The following is a 21,065-nucleotide window of genomic DNA, read 5'->3' as shown; positions in this document are numbered from 1 at the left end:
CAAAGTGCTGGGATTACAGGCGGGAGTCACCGCTCCTGGCCACTGATTCTTTATTTCACAAAATACTTCTCTGCAGCATGTGCTACTGTTTGAGAGCATTTTACCCACAATATAACATCCTTCAAAATTGGAGTCATTCTTCTCAAACTCTGCTGCTGCTTTGTTACCTAAGTTTATGTAGTATTCTAAATTATTTGTTGTCATTTCAATAATTTCATAGCATCTTCCCTAGGATAAGATCCCATCTTCCTTCCTTCCTTCCTTCCTTCCTTCCTTCCTTCCTTCCTTCCTTCCTTCCTTTCTTCCTTTCTTCCTTTCTTCTTTCTTTCTTTCTTTCCTTCTTTCCTTCTTTCCTTCTTTCCTTCTTTCTTTCTTTCTTCAAATACACCTTGCTTATGCATAAGAAGCAATTTCTTATCCATTGAAGTTTCATCATGAAATTGTAGCATTTCAGTCACATCTTCAGGCTCCACTTCTAATTTTACTTATTTTGCTATTTCCACCACATCTGCAATTACTTCCTCCTCTCGAGTCTTGGCTCTCTCAAGGTCATCAATGAGGATTTGTATCAAATTCTCCCAAACTTCTGTTAATCTTATATTTTAACCTCTTACTGTGACTCACAAGTATTCTCAATGGTATCTAGAATGGTAAATTCTTTCCACAAGGTTTTCAATGTACTTTGTCTAGATTCATCAGAGAAATCAAAATCTACAGCGCTATACCTTTTCAAAGTATATTTTATAAATGATAAGACTTGAAAGTCAAAATTATTCCTTGATCCATGGACTGCAGAGTGGATGTTGTATGATTAGGCAAAAAAGCAACATTGATCTCCATTGTAGATGGAAAACAACATCTCCATCAGAACTTTAGGTGACTAGCTGCCTTGCCAAAGAGCAGTAATATTTAGAAAGAAATCTTTTTTTCTAAGCAATAGGTATCAACATTGGGCTTAAAATATTCAGTAAACCATCCTATATTTTTTGTAATAAAGACAAAAAAATTCTAATAATTTTTGCATCTTTTCTTCTATCAGTTAACTTATACTATAATGCATGGCCACTAATATTCTCCAAATAAACTTGTATTTTGGACTCATTATTGTATTTCTACATTGAAAATTACATAAAGTTACTGAGGATATTTCTTTTATTCACCACTGTAATCTCAGAACTTAATAAGGAGCCTGTCACCTAGTAAGTACTCAATAGATAATTATTAAATTTTTTAAAATCACAAAAATTCTCTTTTAGAAGTTTATTTGCAAAGCATTGTGATCATCAAGGCTTTGTTGTTCAATTTATAAAACACAAGTAAAATAGATTCAGAAGATTCTTATGGGCCCTACTATTTTCAAAATAGTAAATGGATGTTGCCTTCAGGTCACCAGCTGCATTAGATGCTACAAGAACGTCAGCCTGTCCTTTGAAGCTTTGAACCCAAGACATTGACTTTTCCTCTCTGGCTATGAAAGTTCTAGATGGCATCTTCATTTTCTTCTGTGGTCTGTGCTTTTTGGATATCACCAGTGAGTGAAGCTTATTTTTTTTATCCTTTCTTCTCTTTACCCACCTCGAAGATTCAGTAAATTCAAGTTATGCTTTGCTTCTCTTTATCCTCAGCAGCCAAATTAGAAACCCTCCCAGAATAAACCCTCAGCTATTCAAAAGAGAGCAATTCTGGGTGCTTAGTCCTGAGGACAGCGAGCTTAGCAGCTTCATTTCTGGCTTTCCTGGTTATTGGTCCAAGGCCCAAAGAAACTTTTTGTACCTGTAGATTCCAACTGTAAAGTTTATCTGGGATTTCCTTTAAGAGGTTCTTATTTGAATCATTCCTCTTCTGTGTTTGTTATTGGTTGAGCTTTACTCTGTATTACTTATATATCATTACAATCATGTCTGATTTCTGTCTCCCATTTTTCAAAAAATCTGTCTTGCACTTAAAAAAATGATATGTTAATGGTGGACCTTGTTATTTTTTTTCTGTTTTCTTCTTTCTTTTTTTTTTTTTTTTTTTTGAGACGGAGTCTCGCTGTGCTCCCAGGCTGGAGTGCAGTGGCGTGATCTCGGCTTACTGCAAGCTCCGCCTCCCGGGTTCACGCCATTCTCCCACCTCAGCCTCCCAAGTAGCTGAGACTACAGGCGCCCGCCACCACGCCCGGCTAGTTTTTTGTATTTTTAGTAGAGACGGGGTTTCACCATGTTAGCCAGGATAGTCTCGATCTCCTGACCTCGTGATCCACCCGCCTCGGCCTCCCAAAGTGCTGGGATTACAGGCTTGAGCCACCGCGCCCGGCCTTCTTCTTTCATTTCAGTGGTATTTAGAGAAGCCAGAGAGGTGAGGTGTACACGATGGCTCAGTCAACACCTTAAGCTTCCCAGAGGTCTAGTGATTTTTCTATTTCTGGTCTCAGTTTTTATAAATTCTTTCAGGGAAATAATTTCTTTGCATTTCTTCTGGTTTGTGTTGGAACTTGAAAAATTTTTATTTTGTTTTCTTTCAGCTTTGCATTTAATGTCAATCATAATGAAATCATCAGTATCTCATTGCTGTCTATCTGGGTGTGTAAATGACACCATTTTTTGACAAACTGCATTTATAGGCCTCCACAAGGTACTATTTGCATAAGGCCAATTAGTGACGCAAAATTCACTTTAAAAATTTGACAAAATTATTCATATTTCATTTAATATGTATGTCAGTATATTTCAATAACATAATTGTATCTTATTTGCCAGGTGACTGAATATTTTCACTTTCCTTTTTCAGCATCCAGATCAATCGGAGATTTAATAAAATATAATAGCAACTTTTTACATGGTAGTCAACAAATATATCTTTTACAAAAATCAATAGCTTTAGAGGTACAAGTGGTTTTTGGTTATATAAACAAATTGTTTAGTGATGAAGTCTGAGATTTTAGTGCACTTGTCACTTGAGTAGTGTACATTGTACCCAATATGTTGTTTCCTCCTCAAAGTCTCTCATGTCCATTACACCCTTCTGTATATCTTTGTATACCCATAGCTTAGCTCTCACTTATCAGTAGAAAGTTTTCCTGAATTATTTCACATAAAATAACAACTTCCAGCTCCATCCAAGTTGCTGCCAAAGACATTTTTTTCATTCTTTTTTATGGATGAGAAGTATTCTATGATGTATATGTATCACATTTTCTTTGTCCACTCATCAATTGATGGGCACTTATGTTGGTTCCACATCTTTGCAATTGTGAATTGTGCTGCAATAAACAAACACATGTAGGTGTCTTTTTTATATAATTACTAATTTTCATTTGGGTAGATGCCTTGCAGTTGAATTGCTGGGTTGAATAGTATTTTTAAAGAAATCTCCATATTGTTTTCCGTAGAGGTTATGGTAACTTACATTCCCACAAGCAGTATATAAGATTTCCCTTTTTACTACATTAACTCCAACATTTATTGTTTTTTCACTTTTTAATAATGGTCATTCTGGCCAAGGTAAGGTGGTTTCCCACTGTGGTTTTAATTTTCATTTCCTTGATGATTAGTGATGTTGAGCACGTTTTCATATGTTTGTTAACTATTTGTATGTTCTTTTAAGAAATGTCTGCTTACATTATTTACCTACTTTTTGATGTGATTTTTTTTTTTGTGCTGATTTGAGTTCCTTGCAGATACTAGATATTAGTTATTTGTCAGATTCATAGTTTGCAAATAGTTTTTACCATTTCGTGAATTGTCTTTTTTGTGGGTCATATTTTGTGGGTTGACTTTGATGATTATTTCTTTTGCTGTGCAGAAGATTGTTAGTTTAATTAGATTCCATTTGTTTATTTTAATTTTTGTTGCTTTTGCTTTTGGGTTAAATCATAAACTATTTGCCTAGACCAATATCCAGAAGAGGTTTCCCTAGGTTTTCTTCTAGAATTTTTATGTTTTCAGATTTTAAATTTAGGTTTTTGATCCAACTTGAGTTGAGTTTTGTATATAGTGAGAGATAGGGATCTAGTTTAACTCTTCTACATATGGCTATCCAGTTTTCCCAGTACCATTTATTGAACATAAAGTCCTTTCCCCAGTTTATGTTTTTGTATGCTTTGTTGAAAATCAGTTGGTCGATTTGGCTTTATATGTGAATTCTCTATTCTTTTTCATTGGTCTATGCATTTACTTTTATATCAGTACCATACTATCCTGGTTACTATATCCTAGTAGTATACTTTGAAGTCAGGTAATGCCATGGCTCCAGATTTGTTCTTTTTGCTTAGAATTGCTTTCACTAGGCTCTTTCTTGGTTCCAAAGAAATTTTTGAATTATTTTTTCTATTTATGTGAAAATGATGTTGGTATTTTGGTAGGAATTGTATTGATCTGTAGATTGCTTTGGGCAGTATAGTCATTTTCATGATATTAATCCTTCCAGTCCATGAGCATCGGATGTATTTCCATGTGTTTGTGTTGCCTATTATTTATTTCAGCAGTGTTTTGTAGTTCTAGGTTTAGAGATCTTTTACCTCTTTGGTTAAGCATATTCCCAGAATTTTTTTAGTTATTGTAAAAGGGATTGAGTTGTTGATTTGTTTTCAAATTGGTTGTTATTGGTGTATAGAAGTACAACTGATTTGTGTACATTGATATTGTAACCCAAGACTTTATCAAATTTATTTACCAAATCTAGAAGCCTTCTGAAGGAGTCTTTAGGGTTTCCTAGGTATGTGATCATATCAACTGTAAACGGATAAGTTGAGTTCCTATTTTCCAATTTGGATGTACTTATTTATTTCTTTTCCCTGATTGCTCTGGCTAGGACTTTCAGTGCTCGTTGAATAGAAATGATGAAAATGGGCATCCCTGTATTCTTCCAGTTCTTAAAGGGAGTGTTTTCTTCTTTTCCTCATTCAGTATGAGTTGACTGTGGGTTTGTAATACATGGTTTTTATTATTTTGAGGTACGTTCCTTCTATGCCTAGGTTACTGAGAGTTTTGATCATAAAGCGATGCTGGGTTTTATTGAATGATTTTCTATGTCTATTGAGATTATCATGTGGTTTTTGTTTTTAATTCTGTTTTTGTGGTGAATCACATTTGTCAACTTGTGTGTGTTTAATCATCCCTCTATCCCTGGAATGAAACCCACATAATCATAGTGAATTATCATTTTGATGTGCTGTTGAATTTGGTTTGCTAATATTTTTTTGAGGACTTTTCCATCTATGTTCATCAGGAATATTGGTCTATAGTTTTCTTTTTTGTTATATTATTCCCTGTCTTTGTTATTAGAATATACTTGCTTTGTAGAATGAGTTAGGAATATTCTCTCTTTCTCAATCATTTGAAATCATTCCTGTAGTATAGGTATCAATTCCTCTTTGAATATCTGGTAGAAATTGGCTGTGAAGCCATCTGACCCTGAACTTTTGTTGGCTGACAAATTTTTTGTCACTGATTCAATCACACTGCTTGTTATTGGTCTGTTCAGGATTTCTATTTCTTCCTAATTCAGGCTAAGAGGGTTGTATGTTTTCAGGAATTTATCCACTTCCTCTAGACTTTCTAGTTTGTATGTATAGAGGTGTTTATAATGGTCTTGAAGGATCTTTTCTATTTCTGTGGTGTCAGTTGTAATATCTCCATTTTAATTTCTAATTGAGTTTATTTTTGAACCTTCTCTCGGTTAATCTGGCTTATGGTCTATCAATTTTGTTCATCTTTTCAAAGAAAAAACTTTTTGCTTCATTTACCTTTTGTATTGATTTTTGATTTCAAATTCACTTAGTTCTGCTCTGATCTTTGTTGTTGTTGTTTATCTTCTGCTAATTTTGGGTTTGTTTTTTTCTTGTTTATCTAGTTTCTTGAGGTGTGATGTTAGGTTGTCAATCTGTGATCTTTCAGACTTTTTGATGTAGGTATTTAGTGCTATAGACTTTCCTCTTAGCATTGCTTTTGCAGTATCACAGAGGTTTTGATAACCTGTGTCACTATTATCATTCATTTTTAATACTTTTTAGATTTTCACCTTGGTTTTATTGTTAACCCAAACATAGTTCAGAAGTAGGTTGTTTAATTTCCATGTATTTGTATATTCTTGAAGGTCCCTTTAGGAATTAATTTCTAATTTCATTCTGCTATAGTCTGAGAAGATACTTGATATTGTTTCAAGTTTTAAAATTTATTGAGACTTGCTTTGTGGTCTGTTATATGTTCTATCTTGGAGAATGATTTGTAGGGTGATGAGAATAATGTGTATTTTGCAGTTATTGGTTTGAATGTGCTATAAATATCTGTTAGGTTCATTTGCTCTAGAGTGCAGTTTAAGTCTAGCATTTCTTTGTTGAATTTCTGCTTCAATGATCTGTCTAATGCTGTCAGTGGAGTGCTGAAATCGCTTCTATCATTGTATTGGTGTTTGCCTCTTTTCATAGGTTTAGTAGTAATAATTTTGTGAATCTGGAGCTCCAGTGCATATATATTTAGGACTATAACATCTTCTGGTTGGATTATCCTTTTATCATTATATAATGACCTTCTTCATCTTTTTGTTTTTTTACTTTTGTTGTTTTAGTGTCTGTTTCATCTGATATGGGAATTTCATCTGATATGGGAATAGCTACTCCTGCTTGCCCTTGGTTTCCATTTGTGTGGAATATGTTTTTCTATCCCTTTAGCTTGAGTCTATAAGAATCCTTACATGGTTAGGTGTGTCTCTTGAAGACAGCAGTATTTGGATTGTGATTATGGTATCCATTCTGACAATCTGTATCATTTAAGTGGAGCATTTATATAGTTGACATTCAAAGTTACTATGAGATGTGACATATTGTTCCAGTCATCATATTGATTGTTACCTAGTTACTTTGTTTTCTTCATTGTTTTATTGTTTTATAGGGATATCATCTTCTATTAGAAGGCTGTTTGATCGACAACCAAAATTTGTTGTTTAGCATAACCACTTTCATCAGTTGTCTTAGCTTGATCTTCTGGATAACTTGCTTCAGCTTCTGCATCATCTCTTGCGTTAAGGGCATCATATCTTAAATATCATAAACCAACCTCTGCTGGCTTCAAACTTTTCTTCTGCAGCTTCCTCAACTCTCTCAACTTTCATAGAATTAAAGATAATTAACGCCTTGCTCTGGATTAGGCTTTATCTTAAGTGGATATTGTGGCTGGTTTGATATTCTATCCAGACCACTAACCCTATCTCCATATCTGTAATACAGTTGTTTTGATTTCTTATCATTCATGTTTTCACTGGACTAGCACTTTTAAGAACTTTTCGTGTGCATTCACAACTTGCCTAACTGTTTGGCGTAAGAGGCCTAGCTTTTAGCCTATCTTGGCTTTCTATGCCTTCCTCACTAAAGTTAATCATTTCTACCATTTGACTTCAAGTAAAAGATTATGACTCTTCCTTTCAGTTGAACACTTAGAGGCCATTGTAGGACTATCGATCAGCTAAATTTCAATATTTTTGTGTCTCAGGGAACAGGGAGTCTCCAGTAGAAGAAGAAAGATGAATAACAGCTGGTCAGTGGGGTAGTCTGAACACACACAACATTTCACTGTCTTGTATGGTTGTGGTGTGTGGTGCCCCATAACAATTACAGGAGTAACATCAATGATCGTAGATATAACAAAACAGATAAAGTATAGAATAATAATGGAAAAGCTTAATATATTGTGTGAATGATCAAAGTGCGACAAAGAGACACAAAGTGAGCACTTTGTATTAGAAAAATGGTGCTGATAGATTTATTCAATGCAGAGTTACCACAAGCGTTCAATTTGTAAAACTGCAGTATCTACAAAGTGCAATAAAGCAAATCACAATAAAACAATGTGTTCCTGTATTTGTAAAGAGATTGAAAATAACTAGAACACATAAATGCTATAAGTCATTTAACTAATATGATACTTAATGATAATTTTATTTTGCCTTCATCATTTTATTTTTAATATATTCATTTGGAGGGGGGACGTCAACAACTTTTAGTGGAAAACTTCATTTACTCCTACAACCATATTATGTAATAGTTGAACTGTTCCAAACCTCATTATCTAATCAAGACCTTAATATGACTATTTGTATATGTAGATATACATATGTATTATAAATACAAATTGTGTACATTGGAAAATAACTAGTAAAAATGTCTACGATCTTCTTCTAAAATATAAGCATTAAGAATTTCAAAATCATTTTTAAATGATTAGCTCAATGTTTCAGCAATACTGTTTTTAATAATGATTAGAATTTTTTGTAATAAAGACATAAAAATTCTGATATCTTAGGGATTTTTTTTTCTATTAATGAATTTATAAATTAACTCACTGCCACTAAAATGTTCCAAACAAATTTGTATCTTGGGCTAATTATCTTCATTTCTACATCGAAAATTATATAAAGTGGAGATATTTATGTTATTCACTACCATAACATTAGAACTTAACAAAGAACCTGTCACTTAGCAGATATTCCATAGATAATTCTTAAATTTTAAACATTTTTAACATAACATCATATATAATTGTCTTTTTGAACTGTATTTGCAGATCATTTCCAAAATAATTAGGCATAGGAAAAGGTCTCAATGTATCACAGCTCCGAATATGTTATAATAATTCACTAAATGCCTATTCTCCAATTGAAATCACCAAGCTAAATCACACAAACCTCTTTTAAAGAAAAATATTAGATATATTGTTTTTTAAAAAAAAGTTGTTTGGATGTAGCTGAACATCAGAAGTTTCTCTAGTTAAGAATTTCAACTCCTTATCCTTTGAGTCCTAGTTATATCATGTGTATAATGGAGAATAATAATGCTGTTTTCACTGTTCTAATAAAATAACTAAACATGAAAATGTTAGTGGAAAATTTTATAAAGACAATTGTTACATAATAATAAAGGATAATAGTTGACTGATACACACTATTTTAAAAAACAGTATAGGTCTCCTCCCCCTACACTCTGACTCCCTAAGTAACATAATTAGGTTAATGAAATCTGTTGCCTTGAAAGACTAGTATATATCAACCTATAATCCTCTGAATTATATTATCATAAGTTATCATTTTTTTGAGATTTCTACAATCATAAATTGTTGCACAAAATTGTTTGTTGCACTTGCTTAATTTGTATACATGATGGAAAATAAGATGCCAGATATAAAAATGCAAAAAGAAAAAATCTCTCTATCCAGTTAATTCATATTTTTCATTGTGGTACTGCTGATAACACTTAACCAGGCTTTAAACCCATGGGAAGCAAGGCAAAGATTATATAATCACATAGTTGTAAGATCAATGTATTGCTTAGATCATTATAAAGAGTGGCACAAATTGAGACTATTTTTATTGAGAATTAATTTTTGATCTAGTGTTCATATTCATTTGATAAGAAGAATATACCACTTGTAGTTATAATGAGTTAATGCTTCCAGAAACATTGAATGTGCAAAAATTTTAAAAAGTCAATGCTTTGTGACCTCTTTATTGCGCCCATAAAATTTAAGGATGTGATTGTGTCTGGGCCACTTTGAAGGTTTAGGCAAAGAAACCGTGGAATATTTAATGGACTTAGAAATGCAGCACATTTGGTCTCAGACTCTGGGGTATGTTGGAGGCATTATTGATGTGGGTGTTTTGCAAAGCAGAGATATAGAATGTTCATTTGAGTTTTATCAAATAGTAAATGAAAGAGACTTAATAACACTGATATCTCATTAGTACATTAATACTGGCCTGATTATTGTTAAATTTAAAAATAAAGACGTATAGGTGCTAAGTAAATTTATGTACCAGACAATATCATCTTGATTTATAATTGTGTGTATATTTTTTAATCTTAGAGTACACTTTCAGACATAGTAATAGAACAGATACTCACAAATGCATGCTTTCTTTAAAACTATTAATCTCAGTATCGAGCAGACAAACCAAACAGCTTGTATTGAAAGTAGAAATGTAATTGGCCTGTTTGGAGAAAGTCTACTAGAGTAACAGTCACTAGATTCAACATGCAAGTGCCATCATGATGAATGTTTACAACACCTTTTTGAGAGCCAATTATACTGGTTTTTTTTTCTGTGCAGGAACTGGAGATCAGCCAGATCACTTGTATGCACAAAGCTGCTGTGGATCTGTCTTTCAAACAAGAGCTGCAGAAAACGCTATAGCAAGATTGAAGCTTTATCCACTCTGGTAAGAGAAGCTTTCTTTTTCTTTGCTATGGTGAGAGTTTGATAAGAAATCCTTTTAAACCGTAATGTGGTCAGGGAGAGGAGACTCTGTTATATAAGTCAGAAAATGTTTTTTCTTTGAAATATTTTTTTCACTATGCTTTGTGCCTTTATGTTATAGCAAGATAAAACTGAAACACTAAGTCATATTGCACATGTTAAATTTGTATTGGACATAGGGGAGTCTTAAACTACTCTTCTGTTGAGTGAAATGTGAGGTCATTTTATGTTTATACTGTAGATCTCCTGGACAGCACGAAGTGAAGAAAGATTGGTATTCTAATACCATGGCTGAGAGTGAATCTTGTGTTTAAGTTTTCCCCTGACCAATGGTGTTATTAATTCCCAGGAGCTCACCACCACCAAACTCGGCCTTTGGATTTACTTGCATATTTTTTTGACCACTCTAATCTCTTTCTATATTTAAAATTGGAAAAGCGGGGGATTATTCTGGATGAGTTTATTTGAATAGTTTTCTCACTTTAGCTCTAAAGACTGTAACTGTGCACATATATACAAAGTACAAAATTTTGTTTTTCATGTAATTTCTTCAGCCTGTAATGTGCTTCAACATTTGTATGAGAATCTCTACGTATTATAAACTATCTGAATTCATATCAGTCTAAAATGACAATAAATATTGAGAGCATATACATGTATATAAATATGTACATGTACATAAGTAACATTTGACATGAGGAAAATTAATTTTAGATAATTACACATTTGCATATTAAAGCAATGTAATCCCTATGGAAATTTATAGCTTTTAATTTTCATTTATATGACCCTTCCTTTTCATTTTCTTGGTAAACTTTAGTTCAGAAAACAATAACATAAATATCAAAAAGACTTTATAACCAAACAGCTACATTTGAAGATACATTACTTTTTAAATAAACTTGTATGATTCGGATTTTATTCTTTTTAAGTTGCTCAGTTACATCCATGACTTAATTTATACATCTATGAAATTTAAATACGATCATTTTCAGGAGTTTAGACCAGGATAGGCTTCCAGGCTTCAAAGTTACGAGCAGCTTGCCATGTCTGTCTAATAGGTTGCCAATAAAAATTCATGCTTATCTGATAACTTCAATAGGTATTTATTGATTATGTACATTGCTGAAAGCTTCGAGGAGAGGAAATAAGTAGCTTAACTAAATGAAACATAACATCTGTATAGATTTAATGAGGATTTAACACATATGCATAAAAATAACAAATTCATAGTGAAGGTTTGGCTAAGGACAAATAGTAAAGTCAGGAGGAGTCAGTAATGACAATGAATACAATGAGACTTATTTTTTCAGATGTAAAAAATAATTCTATGCTTTAATGCACAAGCTTACAAAACTTTAGCAATGCCATTTTCCCCTTGTTCTGTCCTCATTTAAATTATGCATGCATTCAATTCAACCCATTTGAAATCTTTACCTGTTTACCTTGCACTGAAAGAAATACAGACAGTCTTGCCTCCGAAAGAGATTCTAGTTTAAAGGAGAGCTAAGGGAAATAAATCAGTAACTATGTTACCATGAATCCATGTAGTTAAAAAAAAAAAAAAAAGTATTTGCTTTACATTTCTGTGGTTTCTGCACTCTTAAAGACTTTTGTTGCTATAGGCACATGCAGCAAGCAACAACATAAGGTATCAATTCCCTTAGTGTATATCTTTCCAACTTTTAAGTGAATCTCAGACAGAAAAAAAAGTCCTTCTAGGGTAAGAACCACATTTAATGGTATATATACGTGTGTGTGTGTGTGTGTGTATGTATGCACACACATATATAGTTATATCATTATATATATATAGTTATAAATATATGTGTGTGTTTTTTTTTTTCTTTTCATTGTTATCTTCACGTTTAGGAACTACAATTGTTAACATACACACACATGCTTTAGTTTGGAAGATAGGAAAGAGAAGCGAGTATAGCATCTCTACCCCCCTGATGAGTTTGGCACAGCAGGATATCCTGCCATTTTCTACTTTCATGCCTTTGCTTTTGCTATTCATCTTGAGAACGCTGCTTTTTCTACTGTCTCTTGTCTACGTTCTACCTGAACTATATGGCTCAGACTAGAGGCTACTTTATATGAAGGTATCTTCCTATCAAGCCTCATACCCACTCCAGGGAAAATGATTTATTTCATTTGGGAATTTTCTTATAACTTCGATTTTATGAGACAAAAAGTTTACAAATAGGATGAAAATTCATTGCTTTCTAATTATAAACAGAAAATGTGGCACATATACACCATGGAATACTATGCAGCCATAAAAAAGGATGAGTTTGCGTCCTTTGTAGGGACATGGATGCAGCTGGAAACCATCATTCTTAGCAAACTATCACAAGAACAGAAAACCAAACACCGCATGTTCTCACTCATAGGTGGGAACTGAACAATGAAATCACTTGGACTCAGGAAGGGGAACATCACACACCGGGGCCTATCATGGGGAGGGGGGAGGGGGGAGGGATTGCATTGGGAGTTATACCTGATGTAAATGACGAGTTGATGGGTGCAGCAGACCAACATGGCACAAGTATACATATGTAACAAACCTGCACGTTATGCACATGTACCCTACAACTTAAAGTATAATAATAATAAATAAATTAAAAAAAAAAGAAACCCCTAAAAAAAAAAAAAAGAGACAGTTTTGTTATACTTTCTTTCCTTTTAGATATATTTTAAGAAATCTGCTTTTTAGAGAGATATTTTGTAGAAAAAATTTTATTACTCTTCAAATTTTCTTTGCTTTGTTCATTCTCCTTTTCTTATAGTTGATAAAGTTGCTTTCCATTTCACTGAGAATATACAGATCATTTAATGGGTTCCCCTGTGTTCTTTTGCTTCCAAATCTACAAAGCTTACCTCCCAATCTGCCCTCATACTGCTCTTCTTTCGTTTATTTATAATGGGAAGAAGTATCCCAACTTGCATGACCCCAACTTCCATCTCTTCTACTTGTGACTTCTCAGGTATACTCCTCTGCCTGATAAATATTTTTATTCCAAATATTTACCTCTATTTTCTTCATGAAGTTGTTCCCATTAAACACCTCTTGATATTTACTACACATCTCTACCAATATTTGGCTGGGACTACATACTCTCTCTAAATACCATCCATGTATCTGCTACTTCACAAAAACATCCAAAATGTTTTTTTGTTGTTATTGTTTTGGTTTTTTCCCAGATACCATTTCCATATCTTTGCCTTCATTTTTCTTTAAATTTGCACAATCCTCGTGATTCTTCCAAATTTTCTGAGGTAGTTACATTATTTTCTTGTTGCTAAGTCCACTCAGTTTTCTTGGTTTCCTACCAGTATTTAAGAGGTAACTATTCAATTCCTTTTGAGATAGTTTTCCCTTTACCTCCTTAACACTCTCCTATTTTTTTTTTCTTTTCTCTTTCTGTTTCTTTGGTAGCTTTTTCTTCGAGTGGAGTACACTTTTAAGCGTTCCTCAGGACACAATAATGAACCTAATACTTCCTGTCTCTCTCTCTCTCTCTCTCTCTCTCTGTCTTGCTCTTTCATCTTCTCTCTATAGTCTTTATTTCTATAGTTATTTAAAATATCAGCAGTCTTACAGCATAACCCTATAGCATGTATCAATTGTTGGATACATTCCTTGATTCCATATGGATACAGATGAAACTTTTTAGTGTACAATGGTGCAAAGTTAATACGTATTCAATAGAAAGTGGTATGATACCCTCTTGAAGTGCAGGGTAGCAGCAGCAAGCTGCAGCTCCCAGTCAGTCACTCAATCATGATGGGAAATAATCGATACTCTACAGTATACTGTGTTGCCAGACAAGTTTGCCCAACTGTAGGCTAACAGAGGCATTCTGAGAACATTTATGATAGGTGAGGCTAAGCTATGATGTTCAGTTGGTTCAGTATGTTAAGTGCATTTTTAACTTATAGCATTTTTAACTTATAATGGGTCTATTGGAAAACAACACCATTGTAAATGGAGGACCATCAGTATACTTGTCAAGGGAGATTTGGAGTCAAGCAGTGAAAACACCCTCTCTCCTGGAAATATATTTGATTAGGTTTTACCATGTTTTTATTTTGATGTGTCCCTAGCACTCTAAGATGCTTTCCAGGAAGCCCACTCTGTCCTTACCTCACAGGGAACTCTAAGGAAAATGGTATGGCTAAACCAGTCAGATCCAAATAGAACCAAAGAAAAGAGGCAGAGACCATAGTAACAAGAGTGGATCATGGTGGGACCTCTGTATTCCTGCTGGCTGTGGTGCCCAATTGCAGATACCAGTCAACCTCATAGCCAACATGCAGTACAGAGTAAGGTGTCTTCAAAAGCATGATGAAGAGTTTCACCTAGTTTGAGTCCCTATATGCTTTTTAACTCACCCCACCTCGGGGACCACCCCAACAATTCTGCCTAAGCAAGGACATGCCCATCTCCTCCCTTTTTGAAGAAATGAAGGGGCTAGACCAGCTAAACTTGGCAAGTTAACAAGCAGCAGCTTTACTCAGCCAAGAAACACTCCTAGTGACTTTGCCCAGGCAAGGAACTTCCCAATTCTGTGAATTTTAAAGAAGCAAATGGGCTAAACCTGCTTAACCCAGAAAATCATGTAGTATCTTCACTCCACATATAAGCCCTCCTGAGGAGTCCATCCAAATAAGAAGACTTCCATCTTCATGCATCTCAGAAAATTATAGGGTCTAGATCTGCTAGAGATGATGTTGGGAGTTCCCAAATCCTCTCAACATAGCCAAAAAACCACTTCATGGCTCCACATTCACAGGGAGGACATCCTTAATTGTGTATTTCTAAGGACCATAGCCTCTGGATCCACCTGTCCAGAGTAGTGACTCCACCTAACCTTGGAGTTCAGCCTCCAGCCCTGCCCAACTTCAGGTCACCGATAACATAATTGACTGACCAGAGTACATATCTTGTGACTGACCTCAAAATCCATCACAGTACTCACCCAGCAACTCCACTTTATAGTCAAACAAAGCCAGTGTTCCCATAGGACATCAGAGTCCAAAGAGCAACCCCACCCAAACAAAGTCAATGGCGCACTAACTAGAGATCTCATGGAAAGTTCTGCCTCCCCAAGGAGGTCACCAGCTAGCTTTTCCAAAATCAGAGGCTAAATTAAATAATGCATGTGTATCCCTGCCAGAGAACACCTGTAAAGGCCAAGAAAGGGGCTATTCCCTCAAATGCACAGACAACATAAGGACACAGGATTATGAAGAATCAAGGAATCATGACACCTCCAAAAGAAGCTAATAAAGCTTCAATAATGAACCCTAAAGAAATAGAGATCTAGAAATTGGTAGCAGATAAATCAAAATAATACTAAAAAAGATGTTCCATGAAGTACTAGAAAATATGAATATAAAATTTAGTAAAATTTGAAAAAATATACAAAATTGCAAGAAGTTAGACAAATAGAAACAATAGGAAAGAACCAGACAGAAATCTTAGAGATGAAGAATACAGTGACTGAAATGAAAAATTCAATAGAAAAGTGGACCAGAAAGATAAAGGAATATAGTTTACAGTAATTATGGGACACCATCAAGAGATTAAACTTTCACATAATAGGAGTTCCAGAAAGAGATAAATGATAATAAAGGCAATAAAACATATTTAAAGAAATAATGGTTAAAAACTTTTCTTGTCTGGGATAGATGCCAATAACCAGATACAGAAAGAATGAAGGTCTTCAATCAAATTCAACCCAAAGAGAAGCACAACTAGGCATATAATAATGAAACAATCAAAAATCAAAGACAAGAAAAAATTCTGAGGACAACTGATAAGAAACACATCATATATGAAAGAGTATGAATATTACTATCAGATACTATCAGAATAATATCTCAATGGAAAGTCTTCAGGCCAGGAGAGAGTGGAATCATGTAGTCAGAGTTCTGAAAGAGAAAAACAAAAACAAAAGCATACCAACCATAAATAGTTTATTCATCCAGACAGAAAATCAGTAAGGGAACATTGGACTTGAACAACATTTTATATTTAATGGACCTAACAGAGATAAACAAAATATTTCATCCAACCACAACAGTATATACATTCTACTCAAGCACATACAAAAAAACATTTTTCAGAATAGATCACATGCTAAGGTGCAAAGCAAGTCTCAGCAAATTTTTAAAAATGTAAATTATATCAAATATATTTTCTAAACACTGTTGTTTGAAACAAAATTCATAACAGAAGTAATTTTAGAAAATTCACAAATATATGGAAATTAAGCAACATGATCCTGAACAACCAAAAGGTCACTGAAGCAATTAAAATGAAAATTTTTTAAAAGTCTTGAGACAAACACAAATAGAAGCACAACACATTAAATCTATGTGATACAGGAAAAGCAGTTCTAATAGCAAAGTTCTTGCAATAGGTACCTACAACAAAAAAAAGAAGAAAAAGATCTCAAATAAACCAAGTAATATTATACCTTAAGGAACTATTAATAGAAAAAGAACAAACTAGGCCCAAAGTTAGCACACGGGAAAAAATAATAAAGAGTGAATTAGAAAAGAAAATGAAATAAAGACTAGAAAAACAGCGTAAGAGATAAAAAAAAAGGAACTCATTTTTTGAAAAGAAGCAAAATTGTCAAACTTTAGCTAGAATAACTAAAAAAGACAGAACATTCAAATAAAATCAGAAATGAAAAAGTAGACATTATAACAGGTACCACAGTAATAAAAAGGATATAAGAAAATACTATTGACAATTGTATGCCAAAAAATTGGATATTGTATAAGAAATGGATAAATTGCTAAACACATACAACCTACCAGAACTGAATCATTAGTAAACAGAAAATCTGAACAAACTATTAACAAGGGAATATAATAAGTAAGAAAAAGTCTCCCAGCAAGAAAAGAGGAGGACCTTATGCCCTTACAGCTGAACTCTATCAAACATTTAAAGAAAGCAGATACCAATCCTCAAACTCTTTCAAAAAGTCAAAGAGGAGAGACTGGGAGTGGTAGCTCATGTCTGTAATCCCAACACTTTTGGAGACCGAGGTAAGCAGATCACTCAACCCAGGAGTTCAAGATCAGCCTGGGTACCATGACAAAAAGCCTTTTCTAAAAAAAAAAAAAAGAAAAAAAAAAAAGAAACACCACCCACAAATTAGCCTGGCATGGTGGCACATGCCTGTAGTGTCAGGTACTGAGCCCTGCTTTTCAGAGATTCTTTTCTATTATGCTCCGCAATCTTTCTCTCTGTAGATACATGGTTAAGAATGAGTACATTAGGATCAGAGAGGCTTAGTTCAAACCCTACTTATATTACTTGCCAGTTGTTAGGAACTTGAGCAATTAGACTGTACACTCTGCATTTCTTCATCTTTAGCATGGAGATAATAACATCTATTTTATATAATTAAATGAAATAATCTAAATAAATAATTCTATCTTAAAATGTATGTAATATCTGCATTGTTTATTCCTGTAATCTGATATTTTAATTTGAGACAATGATTTTATACTATATTAGCATTTTTTTTTTTTTGGTTGTTGTTGTGGTTTTGTTGTTGTTGTTTTTGAAATGGAGTCTCGCTCTGTCTCCCAGGCTGGGGTGCAGGGGCACGTTCTCAGCTCACAGTAACCTCTGCCTCCTGGGTTCAAGCGATTCTCCTGCCTCAGCTTCCTGAGTAGCTGGGACTACAGGCACCTGAAACCACGCCCGGCTAATTGTGTGTATTTTTAGTAGAGAAGGGGTTTCACTGTGTTAGCCAGGATGGTCTCGATCTCCTGACCTCGTGATCTGCCCGCCTCAGCCTCCCAAAGTGCTGGGATAACAGGCATGAGCCACCGCGCCCAGCCTATATTAGCTTTTAAATATTCCATGTGAATGGAAATGTTCACCTTTTAAGACATTTTAGAGAACATATGGCAATGATATACTTCATTTCCACAAGTATATATGGAATGGAGTTTCTTTTTTGGGAAAACTAAGAATGTGACTACTAAGGATGTGAAAGCTTATCTTCCTGAATGGATAAGAGGGTGTGTGCATATGTGCATGTGTGTGCAAGAGTGTTTGTGTCTGTGTGTGTAAGGTGGATGGGAGAATGAAATAATTCTATAATTTAATCAAAATTATGATTCATTAAGTACAGAAGCATGATATTATTAACTTTTCCTTTTGAAAAAATGAAAAGTGAAAAGAAAATATATATTATAATTATAATATGTATAATTATCTTAATTAAAATTGTTAGCACATTTCAAACTCTATTAATGTAGCATTATAATATAATGCATAATACTCTCTACCTCTCCAGTAATTAGATAGTCAAAGTCAGAGCAACAGTACTATGAAATACATGTCCATTTATGTGTAAATGTAGAATGGGAGCTTCAAAGCTGCCCACTAAAGGTAGAAGGCCTTTCGGGAAACACACACTTTTCCCTCCAAGAAGCATATAGAGCAAACCTATAACAATAGTATCCCAAACCTGTGATGGCCTTTCTTTCACCAATACCTCCTTCCCTTGTTAACTGACATTAATAAGGCATGGACACTTAAATAGGACAATGGTTTAAGAGGGTCTGAGCAGGATACTTAGATGTGATTTCTCTTTTTATCTTGAACTTGTAGTCATGCCTTTATATAGCACTGAATGGAGTATGCATTTGGAACAGAGGCTTTGAATCAATCTACCTGGGTTCCAGAAACATTTCTGCCACAGGTTAGCTGAATTAGCCTGAGCAATTGCCTCACGTCCCTAAGCCTTTGTTTCCTTATTTGTATAAGGTGAATGATACTTTATTATACATATGATTGTTATTTTTTATATGTGAAAATGACTGAGAAGACAAATGTGTTTATTATAGTGTCTTGTGCCTTATAAATGATCAGTATATGATAATTATAATTTTACTCTTATAGTTCACCGTCTTCTCTTCTCAATATCTAGTAATAAGGCTGAAAACTTGTGAGCCAATCGGTAAACGAATGGCAGTGTAAGGTTTTCCATTTTCTTGAGTTAAAAGTACACACTAATACTCTAAGGACATTGCCGAAATAAATTTTACCCAGAGAGTCAATGACTGATGGACCACACATTCAGAGGAGACTTGTTAAGGGGCAGATGCCATAGTATACTACCTATTTGGATGACTGCAAAATAAATTGTATCCTTCTAACATAGTTTTTAAGTGAAATATACTCAGATATTTAAATATGTATATTGCATTAACATAGTTTGCTTCTATCATAAAAAGAGGAAAACTTTAATTTTTGGTTTATTGAGATAAAATATATCATGAGCATATTCTGGATTGGAGTATGTGACTATTAATATTGGCATAGATTATTTTAATTATTAATTTTGTTAAAACACTATTTAAATATTAAAAGACAGTAAGTCATTTGCAAATTAGAAGAAATAATCAGAATGAGTTTTTAGTTATACAAATATAAGTTAATATCCATTCATTCATCTTGGAAATACCCAAGATATTGGTAAAGTTATATGCATGCAATATTTCAGTCTTCTCATTGGAAAGGGATCATCATGTTATTTGCTTTGCTGGCTGGTGCAAGATTTTGACTGGTGCAAGATTTTGGAGCCAAAGGCATTAGAAAATGTTCTCAATACTATCTGAAGCTTAACAGTGCTAGGATGCAAGTAGTCAAATGGAGGTATGATATGTATAACAGTATGGTAATTTGTTTTTTCATTGCTATAAAGATACTACTGGAGACTGAGTAATTTATTAATAAAACAAGTTTAATTGACTCACAGTTCTGGATGGCTGCAGAGGCCTCAGGAAACTTAAAATTATGGCAGAAAGTGAAGGAGTAGCAAGGTACGTCTTACGTGTTGGCAGGAGAGAGAGAACAAGAGAGCAAGAGCGAAAAAGTGTTACACTTTTAAACTATCAGATCTCGTGAGAACTCAGTCACTATCATGGGACCATCACGGGGTAAACACCTCCCATGATCCAATCACTTCCCACCAGGTCCCTCCCTTAATATGTGGGGATTACAATTAGAGATGAGGTTTGGGTGGGGACACAGAGCCAAACCATATTAAATAGTTTTGAAAATATCAAGTCAGGAGGGGCGGAGCAAGATGGCCGAATAGGAACAGCTCCAGTTTCCAACTCCCAGCGTGAGCCACACAGAAGACCGGTGATTTCTGCATTTTCAACTGAGGTACTGGGTTCATCTCACTAGGGAGTGCCAGACAATCGGTGCTGGTCCGCTGCTGCAGCCCAACCAGCGAGAGCTGAAGCAGGGCGAGGCATCGCCTCACCTGGGAAGCTCCAGGGGAAAGGGAATCCCTTTTCCTAGCCAGGGGAACTGAGACACACAACACCTGGAAAATCGGGTAACTCCCACCCCAATACTGCACTTTAAGCAAACGGGCACACCAGGAGATTGTATCCCACACCTGGCCGGGAGGGTCCCACGCCCACGGAGCCTCCCTCATTGCTAGCACAGCAGTCTGCGATCTAACCGCAAAGCAGCAACGAGGCTGTGGGAGGGGCGCCCGCCATTGCTGAGGCTTAGGTAGGTAAACAAAGCCGCTGGGAAGCTCGAACTGGGTGGAGCTCACAGCAGCTCAAGGAAACCTGCCTGTCTCTGTAGACTCCACCTCTGGGGACAGGGCACAACTAAACAACAACAAAAGCAGCAGAAACCTCTGCAGACGCAAAGGACTCTGTCTGACAGCTTTGAAGAGAGCAGTGGATCTCCCAACACGGAGGTTGAGATCTGAGAAGGGACAGACTGCCTGCTCAAGTGGGTCCCTGACCCCTGAGTAGCCTAACTGGGAGACA

The 21,065-nt window shown here is 34.8% G+C and overlaps 1 protein-coding gene across 1 annotated transcript in view; it reads left to right on the top strand.

Moving 5' to 3' along the window:
• Window positions 1-21,065, top strand: part of MGAT4C (MGAT4 family member C) — a 912,166-nt gene that overhangs the window by 398,923 nt on the left and 492,178 nt on the right. Inside the window, exon 2 of the mRNA XM_025402523.1 lies at window positions 10,080-10,188. The gene's annotated coding sequence lies outside the window, so the exon portion shown is untranslated. The remainder of the gene's footprint in view (window positions 1-10,079; window positions 10,189-21,065) is intronic.

This window comes from Theropithecus gelada, chromosome 11 (genome assembly GCF_003255815.1).
Source record: "Theropithecus gelada isolate Dixy chromosome 11, Tgel_1.0, whole genome shotgun sequence".
NCBI lineage: Eukaryota > Metazoa > Chordata > Mammalia > Primates > Cercopithecidae > Theropithecus > Theropithecus gelada.
Note: the sequence above shows the minus strand (reverse complement) of the source record. Positions and strands in the feature narration are given on the sequence as shown.